Consider the following 19,815-nt stretch of genomic DNA (forward strand, 5'->3'; position numbering starts at 1 on the left):
GAACTTGATAAGATTATAAAGTGGAGTTTGGAAGTTCCAGGAACACAAGATCTGTGCTAAGGAAAACAAAGAGAATTAACAGCCGTAAAAATCACAAAGGCTAGAAATATGCAGTGGATTAGGATTTGATGAGGAACCATTGTGATGCTAATTAGGGACGGCAAACCCCTCCCAAAAGACCCTCCTGAGAATACTTTAAACTGAGGCAGGCTGAAACCATTTTGACCTCTCATTCTGTCTGCCCTGACCAAGATAGAAGGAAGTTTATTTAAGAGAGAGCAGAATTGCATCCTTTTCGTTTGGACCTAAAGCACCTTGAAAAGCTGTCGCCAGGGTAAGTCTTCTTATGTTCAGCCCACCCTAGGCTTAGGACTTATTAGTACTGAGGCTGTGGGAAGGATATTTATTGCCTCTTTGACATGCTCCTGTATTTTCTTGGTATTTAACTTTTGAATTTGATGTCGTGGCGGATGCACTCGACCAAGATTCAAGGATAGCAGAGTGCTTCTCGGATATTAGTGGAATATCGTGTTGAAGACATAAACTTGAATTTCTACATAATAGAAACTGCCTATCCAAGGAGAAATTTTGATCTTGAGATCCACGTACCTTGTCCTTTTTCCTCCTCCAACAACCTTTCTCATGTTCTTAGCGAAATAATAGATCTAGGAACTACTAACTTTAGTGAGACTATATCTTTGGCACATAAAAAATTAAACTGTTAATGTTTGTTGTATACACAGGGAATCATTCATCAGAAGCTTTAAACTGTTACACGTGTTTTTAAAGGAAGTCATTATAAGAAGAAACAAACTCAGGTGACTGGTTCTTTGCCATCTGTCTAAGCAATAAGTTCATCCAATGTCTTGTGAGTCAATATCGCTGTTTGATTTGATCCTCTCAAGATTTCTTTCAATTCTGAGAATCTAGATTCTAGGATAATGTAGAATGTTGGGTATATGACACAATTATGAGGCAACATGATATAATGTAATGTGCAAAAATGCAGAAGAACTCTGAGTGTGTGTGTGTGTGGTGTGTGTATCAACTTTGCTGTGCCAGGGAGGAAAACTTCTTTTACCCTCTTATGTTCTTTGGCTTGCCTAAGAATTAAACTGACATAAGACAGATTAACAGGAGAAAAACATACAAATATTTAATATTTAAACATTTAATTTGATTTAATATTTTTTCACACATACATGAGAGTCTTCAGATGGAAAATGAAGACCTGAAGGAGCTGTCAGGCCCAAAATCTTATATACCTTTTTACACAAAGAACGATCAATTGTGGAGATGTGACAGGACAAAGGGGCTTGGACTAGGGGCAGTAAATTGTGGGACAGCAACTAGGAATTATATGAGGAGGAAAACTAATGGAAGAGAAGGATTATTTTAGTAAGTTTGTACAGGTCCTTTCCAGCAACGACCCCCAGTCTCTGGTGATGAGAATGTTCTCTTCCTGGTACAGGGAGGGTGCCTTTCTCATTGGAAATTTTATGATCTGCTTTTAGGTAGAAAGGCAGAGGTCCAACAGCCCTTCATGAATCTGCTGTTTCTCAAGTGCCTTCAGCTCAAAATAATCAATACGCCAAAGTGGCATGTTTTGGGTGGTATGTTCTCAATTCCTTCACCTGATAAACTTTTCAAATCAGAAGAGAGAAAACAACAACAACAAAATCTCTTTAATTCCTACTGTGAAATAAAGAATTCTGTGTCCACAGCAGGGTGCATGTGCATGCTGCTTGTTCACAACATCGTGGTAACTTGCACAGTAAATACTACAGTCCTTCGCTTAGTAGCCTGATAAATAGTCTGAGGCTTGTGTGTAAGTTAGTTACAAGATAAGCAATTTGACCAGCAAAGATTTTCAGGCTGATCAGAAAATTGAACTAGTAAATGATTAAATCGGTGAGATACGTGAAATTGTAATGAAAAAGATATACTGCCAGTATGACCTTATCTCTTTGGATTGATCATTAATCCCAAAATACCTGCATGATGTGATGAGGGAACGTATTCAGAAAAATCAAGAGACAAAATGAACACTAAAAAAATTCTCCTATTCTAAACCAGTCAATTAGAAGAACTGATTCAAACTGCAAAATACTTTTATGAAATGATGAAATGGAATAGTAAATGAACGTAAAGGGAAGTTAGGAGGGACAATAGACAATGAAAATAAATGCAGATAAATTTCCATATAATGTAAAGTATGCACATTAAGACATTGAAAAAGCATATTCTGTTTTTATAATGCTGGCCTTAAAAGTGGAAGAATCAAAGATAATACAAACACAAATTATATAAGAAAAAGACTAAGATGAAGTCATTAAATAGTATTTGTGTTTCCTGGGGAACTAATACTGAATTTAGAAGATGCATAACTATTTTTTAAATCCTGCCTTATATATTCTCTGCTGGAATTGGTTTGTGCTCTTAAAAATTTTTTAATATGTTGCACCTTCAGATTAGCTGTGTCAAGGATACAATTTCAAAGATAAAAGAAAATTACTTAACAAGCCCAGACAGATCAGTAGGCATTTGGGGTCAGTGCCAACTGCGAAGTGTACTAAGAGGTGTCCACTCCCTGGGATAGAAGGTCAGACTCCAGGCTTTTGGAAGGCCTGAAGTGTGAATTAACTCTCTTGGTGCAAAACCTCTTCTAACTTGAAACAATCTCAGCTCCCCAATGTAGGAGGCCCATCCCAAGTTTAGGTTTCTGAAAACATCTCTCTTAGAAAGAATGTGATTTAAAAGGTTAAACTCTTAAGGAGAAATAGTGTTCAGGAAATGGAGGTCAGGAGTAGCCTTATAGGTGCCCTTAGGGTTATTTTATCATTCACTGAAGCAAGGCAATGATGTAAACACACTAATTAAACCTAATATCTGCGATACATCAAAGTCATAATAGATGTTTGTAGGCTTAATTTTTTTACGGTATGCTCAAAACTATTCAAGGTCTTGACTCTACAGGGCTTCAGTGAGATTGTCTTGTTCCAGATAACGTGGATCTTAAGGAGGTTTGTTCTTCTATCGACACGGATGAGGTGGTTTGTTTTTGCATCTTTGGTCCTTGATCTCACTCCTCAAGCTGTTTTATCATACAATCATTTTAATAATTAAAAAAATTTTTAAGTTCTGGATTCTCTTTATTTAACCTACTCCATATAGCCAAGAAGATATTTCTCAATCCTCTCTAAGACCTATAGTGAATTTGTGTTAAACTATCGCACCCAAGCTCAGGCCATTAGATGCTTCCCTCAAGTCTAGTTGCCTCTTTCCTCAGGACACCATCCAAGTGCACTCAGAGGCCGGGATGTCTTCTGCTTCTTAAGTTTCCTTTCTTTTGCTAATGTGCCGTTCTCTTCAACTCAGTTTTCTCTTCCCAAACCGCATTTCTCTTTTTCAATTACCACAAACAGGAGTAGTTTTCAGTTTTCAATGGCCAACACCGAAATGTTCAGAGTTTAGGCAAGAGTAACCAGAAATAAAGCTGTGTATTACAGAATATTCTCATAAGAGTACTTCAGGTAGGAGACGAATTACCTTGCGTTAAGTAAATAGCCCATTGTTTGCTGTGAAACTCAAATGGCTGAGGGCTCAAGGACTGAAGGGCAGGTGTGTGAGGGATGACCCGCGGACACAGCACTCACTGTGTGCAGGGCCTGAAGGACACCAATGGGTGGAAATGTTCAGGCCACTTGTCAGCAGGTCCCTGATTACTACAATGCTTCAGTGGACCGAGATGTATTTTGCCCTGTTTGAATCCCTAAATTTTAAACACTTCTATAGAGCTCTAAAATGAAACATTTGCAGACTGCCCAGACCTTACAGCGTTTAGTACTTGACTCTAAAAGCCTTCCAAAGGAGCCATTTCATTCCTTTTTTTTAAATAATAATAAATTAAGGCTGAACCCTGGCCCAGAGATGACCTGTTTCTGGTTTACCATCTTTTTGGCCAAATGCCTTGACAGCTTAGACATTTCTGGATGTGCTAACTGAAGATTTGGAGCATGGGAGGAAGGGAAAAGGGCATTGTTTTGCTTTTGACTGGAAATCTGATTTGTGTACAAATAAAGCCAAAGCACTGAGCTGCTGTACCTAGTCAGATTCCAAACTTTTCTCAAGCTAAAACAGCAACCTTCCAAAGGAGTCAGTGGCTGCATCTGTAAGCTGTGAAGGCAGGGTGCCGCATATTGTAAAACACGCCTCTAGATTTGCAATCATATCCATCACGTTAAAAAGAAGAAAAGGTACAAAAAACTAAACAGCCAAATCAGAACCACCCTCCAAAGCAAAATACTGATGCCAGGATTTTGGCAAGGTTTCTGTCCTTGATTGCAATCATTTCAAGGAGAGGGCAGCGTCTTTCTCCGGTCTCTTCAAAGAAGCAAACTGAAGCAGAAGAATTAGCACTGACCTTCCTCCTGACAGGACCCAAAGGGGGATGGGGCTGTGTAACAGTGATGGAAATGGGATGAAACTCTCGTTACTGTTTTCCAGAAGCTAATCTGCAGGTTGTCATGGTAACTCACCAGGGTATAAGACTTACCAGCTTCAGCGTACAATTTTGGGTTCCATTCTTAAGAGAGGAAGTCAAGTGCTTGCATTAAAAGAGTGAGAGAAGAATCTTTTGGAAGTGGATTGAAACAGATCTCAGATTTTGGTTTGGACTTTTAGGAGAGTAGGTGTCTTGGGAGAAAACAATAGAAATATGTCAGTTGGTAAATGTTGCTAAATCTCTAGGGTCGCAAAGACGACTCACACCAGGTAGCAGGACTAAAAGAATCTGAAAGTCAAAAACAATTGGAGCCATTTGTAGTTTAAATATGCACTTTCTTATAAGAATTGAAGTTAGAAGAGCGATTGGTTTCTGCTGTTAGCTTCCCTATCATCATCTTGGTATTACTTACGGAAGATTCCATTTCAGTGGATTTGATCCTACTGTTTTCCTATGTTCTTGTCATTCTGAAGTCATTGCTTTTAGATATTAATAACTATACAGCTTTTCCCTTTTCTACAGAAAATCGTAAATGAAACACTGTCTCATTGCAGCAGTTGACTTTCAGAACAATTATTCCTGGTAAAAGCTATTTAATGACATGGGATTTTGCAACTAAATTTTTATCTAATTTTTTATTTGAGTATGGTAGTATGTAAGCCTGCCTCTGGATTTTCAGATTCAAGTACCCTATCTCTGGGGTAACAGGACTCTGTACAAACAAGCATGCCTTCCTGGGGCTTTAGCTTTTCTAGAAAACTTGAGGGAAAATAGATTATGGAATAGAATGCTAAATTCACAACAACATTAAAACAAAACACAGAACCAGAAAGCAATTTTCCTGTTTGGGGCAAGACAGCTTCACATGACCTACACCTCCCTGACTGCCCCTCTGATTCTCACTATTAACACTTTTGGAAAGCTTCGAGAAGCTGCGACTCAAGCAGCCAGTCTCTTGGGGATTCCTGAAGACGATTCCAAACACTGCAATATGAAAGTAGCCCCAAATTACTATTTAATTATTTATACTTGGTTTGGAGCCTTGGGATTTTTCTTTTTACAGCAATTACAAGGTGGAGTGTAGCTCAGTCAGAAGTCAACACTACTCCCCCAATGCCGAATCTGGTCCATCACCTGTTTTTTACAGCCTGCAAGCTAAGAATGGTTTTTATATTTTTCAATGATTAAAAAGATCAAAAGGGGTCAGCCCGGTGGTTAAGTTCTCATGCTCTGCTTCGGTGGCCCAGAGTTCACGGGTTCGGATCCCAGGCATGGACCTACACACCGCTCATCAAGCCATGCTGTGGCAGCATCCCACATACGAAAAATAGAGGAAGATTGGCACAGAGGTTAGCTCAGACGTAATCTACCTCAAGCAAAAAGAGGAAGATTGGCAACAGATGTTAGCTCAGGGCCAATCTTCCTCACCCCTGCCCAAAAAAAATCAAAAGAAGAATATTTTGTGACATACGAAAATTATATGAAATTCAAATCTCACGCATAAATAAAGTTTTATCAGAACACAGCCACACTCATTCGTTCAAGCATTGTCTGGGACTGCTTTCTTGCCATCAGGGCAGAATTGAGTAGGTGAGACAGAGACCATATGGTCTCTGCAAAGCCTAAAATATTTACTATCTGGCCCTTTGTGGAAAAGCTTACCCAACCTCTGATCTAAGATATGATCCACACTATTGCCAAGTTGCAGCCTGTGTTATCTAAAAATAAAATATCAATCAAATGATATTAATACTCCATTAATGAGAGCTGTTCTGATGAGAGTTCCTTGTCCTGCTATAAAAGCCTGAAAGAGACCAGATTTCTCAATGGTACCACTGACAGAAGACACGCAAAGAGAAAATGAGAGATATAACACTTCTAGGTAATCTCTTCCAAAGAAAATGGAAATCTTTTCAATATTTGGTGTTAGGTTTCCTTTTTATATCAGAAACCAATGCCCTAGTTTCAACCCGATGGAAACTGGAAACACTCCCACTTGATCAGTGATTTTCTTTCAGAGGAATTAATGATCGGTGTGTGCAAGTTCAAATTCTGACCTTATTTGTTAAACTTTCTAGGGTTGAATGTGCTGGGAAAATGACAAAAGGAAGGAAGCATTTAGGTATGTTTTGTAAGACTTCATTCATCTTTGATTAACTGACGAAACCATAAGAATAGCTATCTGGGCAGATGATAACCACTTGCTTTAAACAGAGGAAAAGTATTCTTTTGAACTAAAAATCTAGTTGTGATTCTGATTTAGCCAAGTCTCTTGTCTCAGTATTAGAGTCTGGAAAGTGTAATACTTTTTCTGGGGTCCTAGCAAACTTTTTAAAAGCATAACAATTGGATTTACAATTGTATCACTGCCGTATCAGACTGCTTCTCAATTTTTCTGCTGATGCACATATTGGGTGATGTTCACGGGGGTAAATGCTTGCTTGAGTGTGCCCAAGGTTATACATAATTCCAGGGCCCACTGACTATAACACAACCATGCATTTCACACTCAGGCTTGTAGGATGCAAGTGAATATAAGGAAAGTTGTGGATCCACTCGTATATTTTAAGTAAACTTCAGTACATTTATGCCAATTTTAAGACTCATGAACAATAAAGTGGCTGAGACATCTCACACATACTAGTTAGGACTCTTCAGTTGAATGAGAACTATTTAATTTGGGCAACATGGCCGGAACATTGGATGCCTTGGTCCTTTAGCCCTGGGAGAGCCTGGGCAGTAACCTGGGTAGCAGCGGAGTTGCCTTCAGCATCACAGTCATGGTACTTCTGTGAGATGAGGCTTCTGGAAGTTGAGCCATAACAGTCTCTTACAGCCCACGTTTGGCCTCACCTCTGGCACTCTTTGCCCCTTTTGAACCCGTTGCCCATCAGTGCAGTGGGCTGTGCAGTCCTATTGGACTCAGATAGAGCTGAGGGATCAACCTTTATCTCCGTCCACTCCCCACAGGCTGACAAGTGTTTTCAGAAACTTCACGAACTGCAGGGGAAAAGGTTTCACTGCATCAGGATTACTTGTTTTCCCGTGCATGCTCTGCAGCATTTTCAAAAATGTGCTCATTTTCATTACACAGGAGGGGAGCTCTTCCAAGGTCATACCTTCTCAGAATCTTTTGCCCTTAAGTATTTAAGACAGCAGGTGCTTCTGGAATGAGCATCCATCAAAGTCATTCAGTGTGGGAAAAAAATCATTCGGTGCCTTCTTTTAATGTGTTTAAGAAACAGAGGAAAAAGTTTTGGTTCAGTCAATCTAGGTTAAAAGAACACCTACTTTTAAGGAGAAAATGAAATCTCCTAAGTCAACACACTGGCTTTTAGATTTCTTCCATCTTTTACAAGAGCTTGCAGTTTCATCAGACATGAGTAGCAGAACTGATCCTGCAGAGCATCTAGGCAGCAGTAACGTGGTGCAGGGCAAGTTAGGATAACTGTGAATCTGCAGGGAATCTTCGTTCTCCAGAGAGTTGAAGGTCTCATTGCTAAAAAGAGGAATGCAACACTAGTTCTGAAGAGGAAGAAAAAAGGTCTTTTGAATATGAATATGGTGGCTGCAGTGTGTTCTGCAGAAGCAATAAGTCTGCTCTGAATATAAAGCTTGTTGCAAAAAATGGAGATTTAATTAATACCAGATCGTTAGATAATACATTTGTATTATATAGAACTTAATTTCTGGAAATGGCCTACACTGCTTGGCAGCCACAAATCTGACACTAAGGCTGCCCACAGAGCCCTGTCCATCTGGTTAGACTTTTCTCACTATTCCTGCCTTCTGGTCAAGAGACAAAGCTTCTTTCTTGATATAAACAATTCTTCCTCTTTGACTTTTGAACAATATCTTTGCTCTTGGTTTATTTTTTCTTTTGTCTTACTGTTGTCTTACTTGTCTTAAATGTTTTATAACAAGTCACTTTTTTTTTCATTTTTCATTTTTTTCTGTTTGCTTTTCCCATTTTATTTTCTTTAGCAATTGTGTTACTTCAGTTTTAAATATGAGTATGCTGATGCTTTCAAACATCCCCTTTCAAAAGAAGTGATAAGATTTGATGGATTTTCTTAGCATGTCAGAAATTGATTTAGCAACATGTTGAAAAAGATCTACCTTTGATTAGACTGGATTTTTCATGTCATTCATAGAGCTTCTATTTTTTTCAGCTTTATTGAAGTATAATCTACATACAGTAAAATCCAATAATTTTAAGTGTACATTTGGAGGAGTTTTGACAAATGTATAAAGCTCTGTAACTACTATCAAAATCAACATACAGAACATTTCTGTCTCCCAGAAGGACTTCCCCCTGCTCCTCTGCAGTTACTCCTCTGCCCCTCCCCTCCCCCAGCCCCTACTACAGTCTGCCTTGCTAGGGTTTCATTGAACGGAGTCGTATTGTCTGTATCCTTTTGCCTCTGGCTTCTTTCACTCAGCATAGTGCTTTTGAAATTTGTCCACATCCAATAGCTTATTTTCTTAAATTATTGTTACATGTAGCAGTAGTTCATTCCTTTTATTGTGAAATTGTGTTCCATTGTATGAGTGAGCCCACCACAATTTATTGGTTTACCAGTTGATGAACATTTGGGTTGTTTTCAATTTTTGGCTACTATAAATAAGCTTCTAAGAACATTCCCAAACAAGTTTTTGTGTGAATGTAAGTTTTTGTTTCTCTTGGGTAGATACCTAGGAGTGGGATTGCTGGGTCATATGGTAAATATATGTCTAATTTTGTAAGGAACTATAGTTTTCCAAAGTGGCTCTACCATTTTGCATTCCCACTAGCAACATGTAAGAGTTTTGGTTGTTCCACATAATCACCAAAACTTGGTATTTCAATCTTTTTGGTTTTAGTCACTAAAGTGGTAATTTATGTGATTTTTTTAATTTGCATTTCCCTAATGAATAATGATGTTTACTTTATCTGAAAAGATTTTTGGTTTCATTGATTTTTCTCTTTCTGTTTTCCATTTTCTGATTCATTGATTTCTACTTTTATCTTCTTTTCTTCCTTCTGTTTACCTTGGGTTTAATTTGGTCTTCTTCTTAATTCCTTTTTTTTTTGGTGGAGAATGTAGGCCTCAATTCTTAATTATTTATTTGGTTGCTTAATGTGAAAGCTTAGATCATTCATTTTATAATTTTATTTATTTATTTATTTATTTCCCCCAAAGCCCCAGTAGATAGTTGTATGTCATAGCTGCACATCCTTCTAGTTGCTTATGTGGGACATGGCCTCAGCACGGCTGGAGAAGCGGTGCGTCGGTGCGCGCCCGGGATCTGAACTCGGGCTACCAGCAGCAGAGCGCGTGCACTTAACTGCTAAGGCACGGGGCCGGCCCTAGATCATTCATTTTAGATCTTCTCTTCTAATATAAGCATTTAGTGTTATAAATTTCTCACCAAACACTACTTGAGCTGCATCACACACATTCTGCTATTTTTAGTGTTTTTATTTTTATTCACTTCAAAGTGTTTTCTTTTTCACTTAATCATGTGTTATTTAGAAGTATATTGCTTAATGCAAACATTTGAGGATTTTCCAGGTACCTAGAAAATTATTAACTTCTTGTTTCCTTCCATTATGGTCAGAGATATAATTTTTTATTTTCAATTCTTTTAAATTTATTGAGATTTAAGCCCAAAATCTGATATATCTTCTTGAACGTTCCATGTACAGTGAAAAAAAATGTCAATTCTTTTGTTTCTGGATGGAGTGCTCTATATGTCAGTTAGGTCAAGTTGGCTGATAGTAATGATCTTTTTGTTTACTACTGCAGCCCAAGTACCTAGAACCATGGGTTCTCTGTAAATATTTGTTGTAAGAATGAATAAATGAATGAATGAATACATGCTCTATATCATGACTATGATTATTTTTATCACCCACTCAAAATTCTCAACAGTGGGTTGGCTGAAGAATAATCTCACATCTAACCAGTGCATCTATCTCACTAGCATCCAGACAATCGCCTGTGAGCAGTAAGTTGAAGGGCCATTCAGACTGCACATCCTCCCTTTTATGTCATTTCTAAATCCATCACTGCAGGGTTAACTGGGTATTCTTGGTTATTTAAACTTCAAGAGACTGCTGGTCATTTCTTTCTAGATGTAAACTGCCATTCAATAATGTTCTGAGAGAAAATATCCAGAGGATAAAAATCTTAAATATATTTAAGGAGAGTCAGCACAAGTTTGATTTCATGGTGGACAGCAGGAGGATGGGGGGGGGGTGGCTAGAAGGAAGGGAGATTGTGGCACTGAAATCTTTATATCATAAGTACATTCTTCAGTGATTGCAATTTTTTTAATGTATTCTCTCTTAACAAAGCTTTCGTTTCTTTGCATGACTCTTTTAAAAGAGATATCAGTCATGTTTGTCACCCAGGAATAAAAATGGTAGTACTTGCAATCAAGATTATCAGTCTTTTTAGAGTAGCCTCACCATTTCCCCCAAAAGTTATATTCCATATTTATTTCTTTTCAAAATTCAGGAAAATCACATTAATTTTATTTTGAGAGTTTTACAACACCCCTTGAAATTACTATAGACTTACTGGCATGCCAGAAGCCCAGAATTTCTGAATTGGGATTGGAACTACTTTGCAATGATGAAATCTATTAACTAGAGTTATAACTTGAGTAGTCTCCAAAAGTAGTGGGTGAGTTATATTTTTATATATATGAGGAGTTTATATATATATATATATATATATATATATAAAGAGTTACATATATAAGGAGAATTAATGCATCTAAATCCACATAAACTTTGTGCACTATTAGCTCTGTTTTCTGTTGTTTTAGTTCTCTAATTTAGCCTCTCTAAGAGGCTAATACCTTTTTCTTTTTCTTTTTTAACTCCCTCCAAGGACACCTTGATAGAGATCAAGCCTGGCCAGTTTTGTTAGTTCTTGCCCTAAGTATAAGTGCTATCTTTAAAATCATACAGTCCTGCTTGCTAGTCTGAGGCATTGCTAATTAGGCCAAAACATGCCTTAGCTTGAGAATTTATCTGCATAATTTTAAGTTTTCATATGTAAGAAAGGTAGCCAGGAGAATATTATATGTGGAATTTTTGGAGTTAAACCTATTGAAACTAATTTAATACAATTCTCTATAAAAGCTTTCCTCTACCCCCCTGAAATATTTTAATTAGAAACTGTTTTGAGTGTGCAAACATTAACTTGACATGCCCTTGTCTTTAGCTCATGGTCTCCTACATCTTCCCCCTGACTATTTCCTCTTTTGTTACTCTCACAAAGGCATTCTTTGTGGCTTGTTTTTAGATAATCAGAAAGAATGATTCTGCTTCAGTATGAAGGAGAATCATTCCAAATCCAACAAGAACTGCTTAGTTTTGAGAGCCTGAGAAGGAGGCCATTAGTCACAGCTTTGGGGACCAGCACGGCCGGACAGCGGTCCTTGCAGGAGCAGTTAGTGGAAGAAGTGTGAGGACTTAGGCAATGGGGGCCCAAGCTACTGTCACTGGCCCCTAGGGCCCCCAATGCTCCACTCAGCTAGAAAGCCAGCAGAAACCCTGATCCCTCTGATGCCAAGAGGAGGAAATACACACTTCCTCTGAAGAGTGGGTTATAAATCATGGTGTAAGTCTACAGTAATATGGGTCCTCTATGTCACCTATACGTGGGAATTAAGTTGGGTTGGCACCTTGAGTCCCTAGTGCCAGCCTGCTTTTGCAAAGCCTTTCACTGGTTTTGAGTGTTCTTTATTTCGAGGCTGCACAGGGCCACTGGCTAATTCTGGTTGTGTGAAGTAGAAAAGGCACCCCCTACTCAGAGGCAGGTGAATGCAGCCCTGTGCCAGGGCACTCTGCTTGCCTAGTGTCCTCATGTAGTAACAGCCTGCACAAGGGTGTGTGTGGCTGCCCTGTGGCTACATCTATGACCATGACCCTAGGGTCACTCCAGGAAATAGCCTGTCCTGAATGTGCCTTGAGATCACCTCTGGATTCTGATAGCCAGCAACTACAGGGGAGTTACAGGACAGATAAGGCTGGCAATTGTCACAAGTGCTGTGAGAAAGGCCATAAAGTGTGGAGAGAAAACAGGTCTGCTCTTATCTTTGGGCTCTTACCTTAAATTTCCCTTCCTCAGAGAGGAAGTTCTCCTGTCAACTCATCTAGAGTGGAGTTCCATTTTTTTCTTCTTACAAGTGACAATTGTATCTGTGTGTTTATCTTGTTTATTACCTAACTTTTCAAGTATCTTCGTGAGGTGTTCACCAATACACCCCCAACACATAGCTGCTACTTGACACAGAGTTGGCACTTATTAAACATTTGAATGAAGGAATGTCTTTAGCAATCTGACAGTGACAAGGATGGGAGGTATGAAGGTGATCTAAAATAACAGGAGGAGAGAGGGTGGACAGCAGCCCTTGTTCAGAGGGGCCCGATCTATTTGATTTTCCGTACTGCAGGGGCTTTCTGTGACTCTCTCACCTTTTGACAGACAAGAGAGGCTGAGCAGTTAATATTCATCATTTGTTTTTAGCTGACATTCACTAAGAATGCCAGGCACTGTGCTGAGTGCTTTATTTATATACATTATGTCATCCAACCTGCACAACAAGTACCCTATGAAGTAGGTATAATTATTCCATTTTACAAATAAGAAAACTGAGACTTGGGTATGGGGGTGGTGGTGGTGGTTGTATAACTAACACAATAAATGACAACGTCAGGACTCGAACCCAGGTCTATCTGCCCCCAGATATCACACTCTTAAACCTTATTAAACATGCCTTCATCTTTTTTTTTTTTTTTGGGAGAAAGATCAGCCCTGAGCTAACATCCGTGCTAATCCTCCTCTTTTTGCTGAGGAAGACCGGCTCTGAGCTAACATGCCTTCATCTTGAACACAGTGAGATGGCAAAAGAGCTTAGCCTGGATCTCATGGCCCAATCCACATTTGGTCTTTCCAGAAGGTGTAGGATTTCTGGTTCTGCCTGTGTTATAATCTAGTAAATCTCAGCCTCCATGTCCATTACCTTATTTTGCTTCCCTGTTGGTGCTTACTCTCCACACTACGGGCACAGAGCTATCTACCGCATGGCTTTTGTGTCCTTGGGCCGGATGCAGGCTGTTTCCCACCCTCAGCAAGGCATGAAAGGTGCAGTTATGCAGCTCAACAGCGAACAATGCTCAGTCTTTGGTGGGATTTTTTTCCCCAAAGTTTTTAGGATCCCTTAAAATGGCAACCTTCTTAGCTTTTCAGTTTTGAAACGGCTGTCGTGGCGGCTCAGAGACCCGGCTGTTTGGGAATGTCAGCCACTCCCAGGAAAAAGCACAGGCAACTGCTCCTTGACCCTAATGTCAGAAATGTTACGACATTTTCTCATTCCAAATGATCAAACAAATTTTCATAGCCAATTTCATAAATATCTATGCTACTAGTATTTACTTGCTGGTAGAACATTATGGTAATTATTTAAGATGATATATATAGCATTTCAATGTATGCAAATCACATAGCTGTTAAAATTCTTCATTTAAACATGTGTGAAAGCCTAGGCGACAGGGAAGAAATAAAGATAAGTTAATTCCAAGAGATTCAAAATCTAATAGTAATTATTTATAACAAGACCCAGATATAACAGGATATTTTGATCTTCTGTTTAAAATCCTAATACCCCTTCACAAACCAATCTGACACACCAACCTCCTACCAACAGAACATGAGCTCTCATCCGTCTGCCTCACTGCTGACAGCCTGGTAGTTCCCTGCCTCTGTGAGAACAGAGTTGGGTACACAGGTGCGCCAGACGGCTGTCAATTCCCCTCCTCTATCTCTCCCTCCCATGGCTCAGCCCAATTTTGCAGATGACAAAATCAAGGCAATTTAGTCTGTGGCTTTTCCAGATCTAAATGTGGGGTAACATAGAGACATACAATCCAGTGATTCACTGCATTTTTTGTGATCCTGTGCACTGTGTAGATATGGCTGAAGACAAGCTCGAGTTTAAGCTGCATTTTATTTTATAAACTTGTGAAAGTTACACATAATGTATTTTGATTACCCTTGATTATTATCCATGCTAGCCAGAAAGTATTTAAAATCACAAGAACACTTCTGTCTGCATCTTGAGGCCTATACCACCAAACACGAAGAACCATTCATCTTGAGCTCTTTCAGGAAAAAATAATTAAAATTTCTTATGCTGCAGTTTAAAAATCAACCATGGTACTTTTTTTGTGTGTTGTTTTTGGTCACTATACCTTAATAGCGTGCGGTGAAGATGAAGGTATCAACTGAGATGACTTTTTCCACATGCTAGAAAAAGGGACTCTGAGCAAAGCCAAGCAATTTATTTCAGTTCCACAAACATTTATTGAAAGCCTAGGACCAGGCTAGGTGCTACAGGCAGAGAGAACAAAGAGTGGCAGAATCTTAAAGGGGAGACGGGACAATACAGAAATGACTGTGTTATAGAGTAGGACGATTATTTAAACGAGGGAGGAGATTGCAGCTGGGGGAGGGGGAGGGGCGAATATCTGGGAAGTTGGTGATAGGAGGTGGTATATGACATCATTTCAATTAAGAATTCCTCCAGACCACGACCTCCTTGAAGGGGGCACAGACAGCTGGATCGAGCTTCACTGGCTTGTTTTGGGCAGTAATTCTCTCCCACTCGCACCTCTCTCTTCCATCCCCACTTCCCTGCCAATATAAGAGAGCAATGGGAGGGAAAATACTTTCTCTTCAAATGCAAAATGTTTTGTTCTGCCTAGGGCCAATGAGGTAGACCGTCCATTCACAGAATATGCCTAATGCGTGCTGTGAGAGAGGGATACAAACCTTTCCTGAGTTCAAAGGGATCACTCAAGGAATACAAAGTTGGAGGGGGAGCTTGTAAAGCAGAAGAGCCGCAAGGCGTGTGCTGCCCATTTGCTACGGTCGTCTTATAAAGGATCGTCCACAAGACCTTGTTTTATTTATTTAATCAAGTAATCACACTCTCTCCGAAACTTTTGGATGCAAGAGCAAAAATAAAGGTATTCATGAAGTCAGACTTGCAATTGCCAGGAGGTAGTAAAGAATGCCAATTTGATCTCTGCTACCTGTGTGAGTCCCGAGGGCAAGATGAGCTCATGAATGCATATACATATCATTACAAAGCTGAATTAAAATACATTAAAGATGGAAGTCGGATATAAACCCTTGAAGGTTTATACAACATAAAAAGAATAGTTGAAGAACAACCTGAAGCTTTGAAAGGGGAGGAAGCTAAGATCCTCGAGGGCTGGGGAAAACAGTTAGTACTCACTCTTCAAGGAAAACATCTTATAGAAAGCTTGGGGTTTGAAAACCCTAGTACTCCAACTAATCTAAATGAATGTAAATTTAGGAGGAGGGACTTGCTTTATCCTTCTATTTGTGGTCTCCACAGCCTCTGGACCTGACAGGCTCCTATAACTGTTACCTGAATTGAATTGAGCTGAAATAAAAAGGGAAAGATCTTAAATCATCTACTGAAATCTTTAAAGGGTAAGTTTCATTTATTTACTATTTTTTTAATGGTATAGTTACTTAGCAACATATATGCTATTGGCTAAACAGCTGAACATTTATTTTAATATTTCATTTTGGGGCAACATTGTCTTCAGTAGTAGAGGGACCAGTACAATGAATGACAGATATGCCTACACACACACACACACACACACACACACACACACACCAGGAAGTGTCACATTCAGGGGGTGTGCTGTGCAATTAATCTTTGGTGTATTAATGAACTGGCATCAGCAGGGGACTCAATGGGGACCAAAAGTAGAAAATTTAAAGACTTTAAAATAGAACAAAGTGGATACCAATCAAAAGGAAGAAATAATGTAAATTCAAATTTAGGAATAGAAAAACTGTGAATTAAAATTAAGAGAATGCTGAGACTAGAGGAAGCATTAAAAATGGAGAGGCAGGAATAGGAAGGAGATTTATGTGCAAAGACAGATTAGTTTAAGAACCATAACGTGGACAAGGGGTTTTATGCAGGAGTCAGTTGGAGATTGTTCTGTGAAGTAACCCAAAATGATTGAAAAGAGGTATTTGGCTCCCAAAAAATGAGCCAATGTAGATATTGACTACTCTAAAACATGTGGGGAACCACAAAGGTAAACAATCAGAGAAAACATTTGGAATAATGAAGAAAATATTTACAGCGCATAGGTATAAGTTATCAAAATGGCAGGAATGTCCATTTACTGTACTAACTAACATGAACAAAATAAGGGAGACAAAATCTAGAAAGAAAGAAATTCTGATTTTTTTTCTTATAATCTCAGAAATGGACCTAACCAGACATATTTATAGATAATGGAGATTAACTTCTTACTCACAAGTGAATTTAGGATCACAAGCAAACTCATCCTAGAGAATTCTGAAGCAGAAACACAGCAATCACAAACCTGAAAACCTGGATAATTCCACCTGAAAGCAAAGTGAGCCTCTGTTATTGCAGGAAGTGCTTTTATTCTATGATATAACTTTAAATTCTGAATTACTCAACATCCAGCAAACTGAGAATTTTACTAGTAAAAAGTCAATATGAAAGAACAGGACCTTAGAATTCTGCATGTCTTTAACTGCAAAGACTCATTAACAATACAGCAACCAAAGACACAGGTGCAATTCTTTCGGTAACAAATTCTGACAATTTAAATGTAAATAAACTTGGGCCGGCCCCGTGGCTTAGCGGTTAAGTACTTGCTCTGCTACTGGCGGCCCAGGTTCGGGTCCCGGGCGCCCACCGACCGCACCACTTGTCCGGCCATGCTGAGGCCGCATCCCACATACAGCAACTAGAAAGATGTGCAACTATGACATACAACTATCTACTGGGGCTTTGGGGAAAAAAAAGGAGGAGGATTGGCAATAGATGTTAGCTCAGAGCCGGTCTTCCTCAGCAAAAAGAGGAGGATTAGCACAGATGTTAGCTCAGGGCTGATCTTCCTCACAAAAATAAATAAATAAATAAATGTAAATAAACTAATTTCAGACTGTAAGTTTCAGAAAAAATAAGGCATTAAGAATTTAATCTTGTTCAGTGCTTTTCTTCCACGTAAACTGAAATGAAATGGGGGAGAAAAGTAAAGAAAAAGTATTCAGTCAGCTTTGGGATTCTTTGGTGTCAAGAACTGGTTATCTGAGTGTAATTTTACAAATAGTTGGATTTTAGTCTGCTCATGTAGGTTCCATCTTGTATGAGCAGAACATCTTGTATCTGCAGGTTCTTTTCTTTGAGGTGGTTCCATGTTTAGGGTCAGTTATACCATGAAAGGCTTTATGCTTGCTTGTTATTCCTGGTATAAAGAGAAATCTTAGCCAATGTGCCTTTTAGCTTAAAAGACCAGCAAATGTAATTCAGTACCCATGTTTTTTATTCTTTGGGTTGTGTTATCATTTGGCATTTAAACCATCCTTTTTACTGACTTGACTTTTTACTTAAATGAGTAAATTTTACTTTTTCTGCAGGAGTTTGAATCCATAATGGCAACCAATGATGTAGATGCTTACACATGCTTTGAGAAAGTGTGCTGTGTATGTGTGTAATTTTTTTTAAAAAGTCAACATTTATCTCATGTGCACCTATTTGGAAGTATGCACCTAACACATTGAGGTATTATTGTTCTCTGTCACACAAAAAGATGAGTAATCAGCCTTTGCCCTCAAGAGCTTACCATCTATTTTAGCTGATTTAATTTACTATATATGTTCTTTTCTTAGGATGAGAGAATAATTAAGCTCTTTGTGTGTTGAGTAAGCACCTTGCCCGAGCAACAGTGAGATGAAATGATTTTGGAGTCAGGTGGACCTGGGCTTGAACTTTGGCTGAGCATACTTCTGTTCCTTGAAGCCTGAGATTTCTACTTAAAAGTGAGGACACTAATTTTTAGCTTACAGAAGTGTCACGAAGGTTAAGTGTGATAATATAGATACAACACCTAACACATAGATAAGCCCTAAATTTTTAGGTGCCCTCTCCCCTTGAATACGTTATTTAAATGAAATGCTCAGGTTTAGCATTGTCCATAATTGTTTCCATTAATTTTGGTCTCGGATTTTTAAATAATTTCATAAATGCAGCCGGGTAGTAATGGGCAGTACTTTGGGTGGTGAATGAGGCAGCAGTCTAATGGTTAAATATTCAGAGACAACGTAGGAATGCCAGAACCTGAAGCTCAAGAGCCAGGCCACAGTCCTTGCACACACTCACCACCAGTCACAGCCTCTCTGTTAGAAATGATCTGTCAGGGCTACGGAGCTCCGGAGGGAGGAGAATGGGAGAAAAGGATCCATGGTGTTTCTAAAAAGCCTGCGGAAAAGAAAAGTGGTTAAGAAGCTATGGATTTGTTTTGCCAGGGTTCTATAAAAAAGAAGAGCACATAAATTATATCAAGAGAGTTTGACTAAAATTAAATATTTGGGTTTCTTGCCCTTCTGCTCCCAGTCTACCAGATCCATTATGTGGTTTTTCACATAGAACACAAAGGAAATTCCAACCATGTGCACCCCTTTCATACCTGGACAGCACTTCTGCCCACAGCTCTCCTCCCTCCTTTCCCATTCTGTTGAGCTGCGTTGAACAATAAATAAAGTAAACTTGAGGCCAAACTTGAATTCTCTACCTGAAACCCAGATAGTCAATTTCCTCTTTGTCCTCCTGGTCACTCTTCGCAACAATCTCCCTCAAAAGAGAGTCAGGGTACTAACTGAGGAGACTTCCCTAACAAAGAAATTCTAAAACTTAACCGAAGCCCCGAAACCCTACTAGTTTTTTGGGGAGACTTTATCATTCTTTATTCCCTTCCTTTTTCCACATTCCATGCCTGATAAGGTAGGGAATGTTAAAAGGTTCTTTGGATTGGTCATTCATCTATCTCCTGGGTGAAAGTTTATTTCTCTGTATTTTTTTACATGGGACTATCTCTTTCACTTTGTTGAACCCATTGGCATTCAGGTTGTGGCTTTCTAACTTGTTTTTTCTTCCTCCACTGTGAATTTTCTTTTAATTTCATTTTTAAAAATTTAAATTGTGAATAACATACATACAGTAAAGTCCACAAATTTGCTCAATGAATTTTTATACATTGATATACCTGTCTACTTCAACCAGATCAAGATCTGGGACCTTTTCAGCACACAGAAGGCACCCTAGTGTCCCTTCCCAATCAGTAACCCCTTCCTGGTAAACACTCTTCTGACATCTAAGTTTTCCCTGATTTTGAACTTCATATATATGGAACCATAAACTGTGTACTTTTCTGTGTCTGGTTTATT

The 19,815-nt window shown here is 38.9% G+C and overlaps 1 protein-coding gene across 5 annotated transcripts in view; it reads left to right on the forward strand.

Moving 5' to 3' along the window:
• Positions 1-231: 231 nt before the first annotated feature.
• SLC39A10 (solute carrier family 39 member 10) overlaps positions 232-19,815 on the forward strand; it is a 118,143-nt gene continuing 98,559 nt past the window's right edge. For 2 of the 5 annotated variants that reach the window (XM_058549465.1, XM_058549463.1), the window contains exons 1-2: positions 232-334; positions 15,926-16,023. The gene's annotated coding sequence lies outside the window, so the exon portion shown is untranslated. Of the gene's footprint in view, positions 335-743; positions 819-15,925; positions 16,024-19,815 lie in introns of all 5 variants that reach the window. The other 3 variants (XM_058549464.1, XM_058549468.1, XM_058549467.1) reach the window with 3 other exon arrangements.

This window comes from Diceros bicornis, chromosome 10 (assembly GCF_020826845.1).
Source record: "Diceros bicornis minor isolate mBicDic1 chromosome 10, mDicBic1.mat.cur, whole genome shotgun sequence".
NCBI classification, from domain to species: Eukaryota; Metazoa; Chordata; class Mammalia; order Perissodactyla; family Rhinocerotidae; genus Diceros; species Diceros bicornis.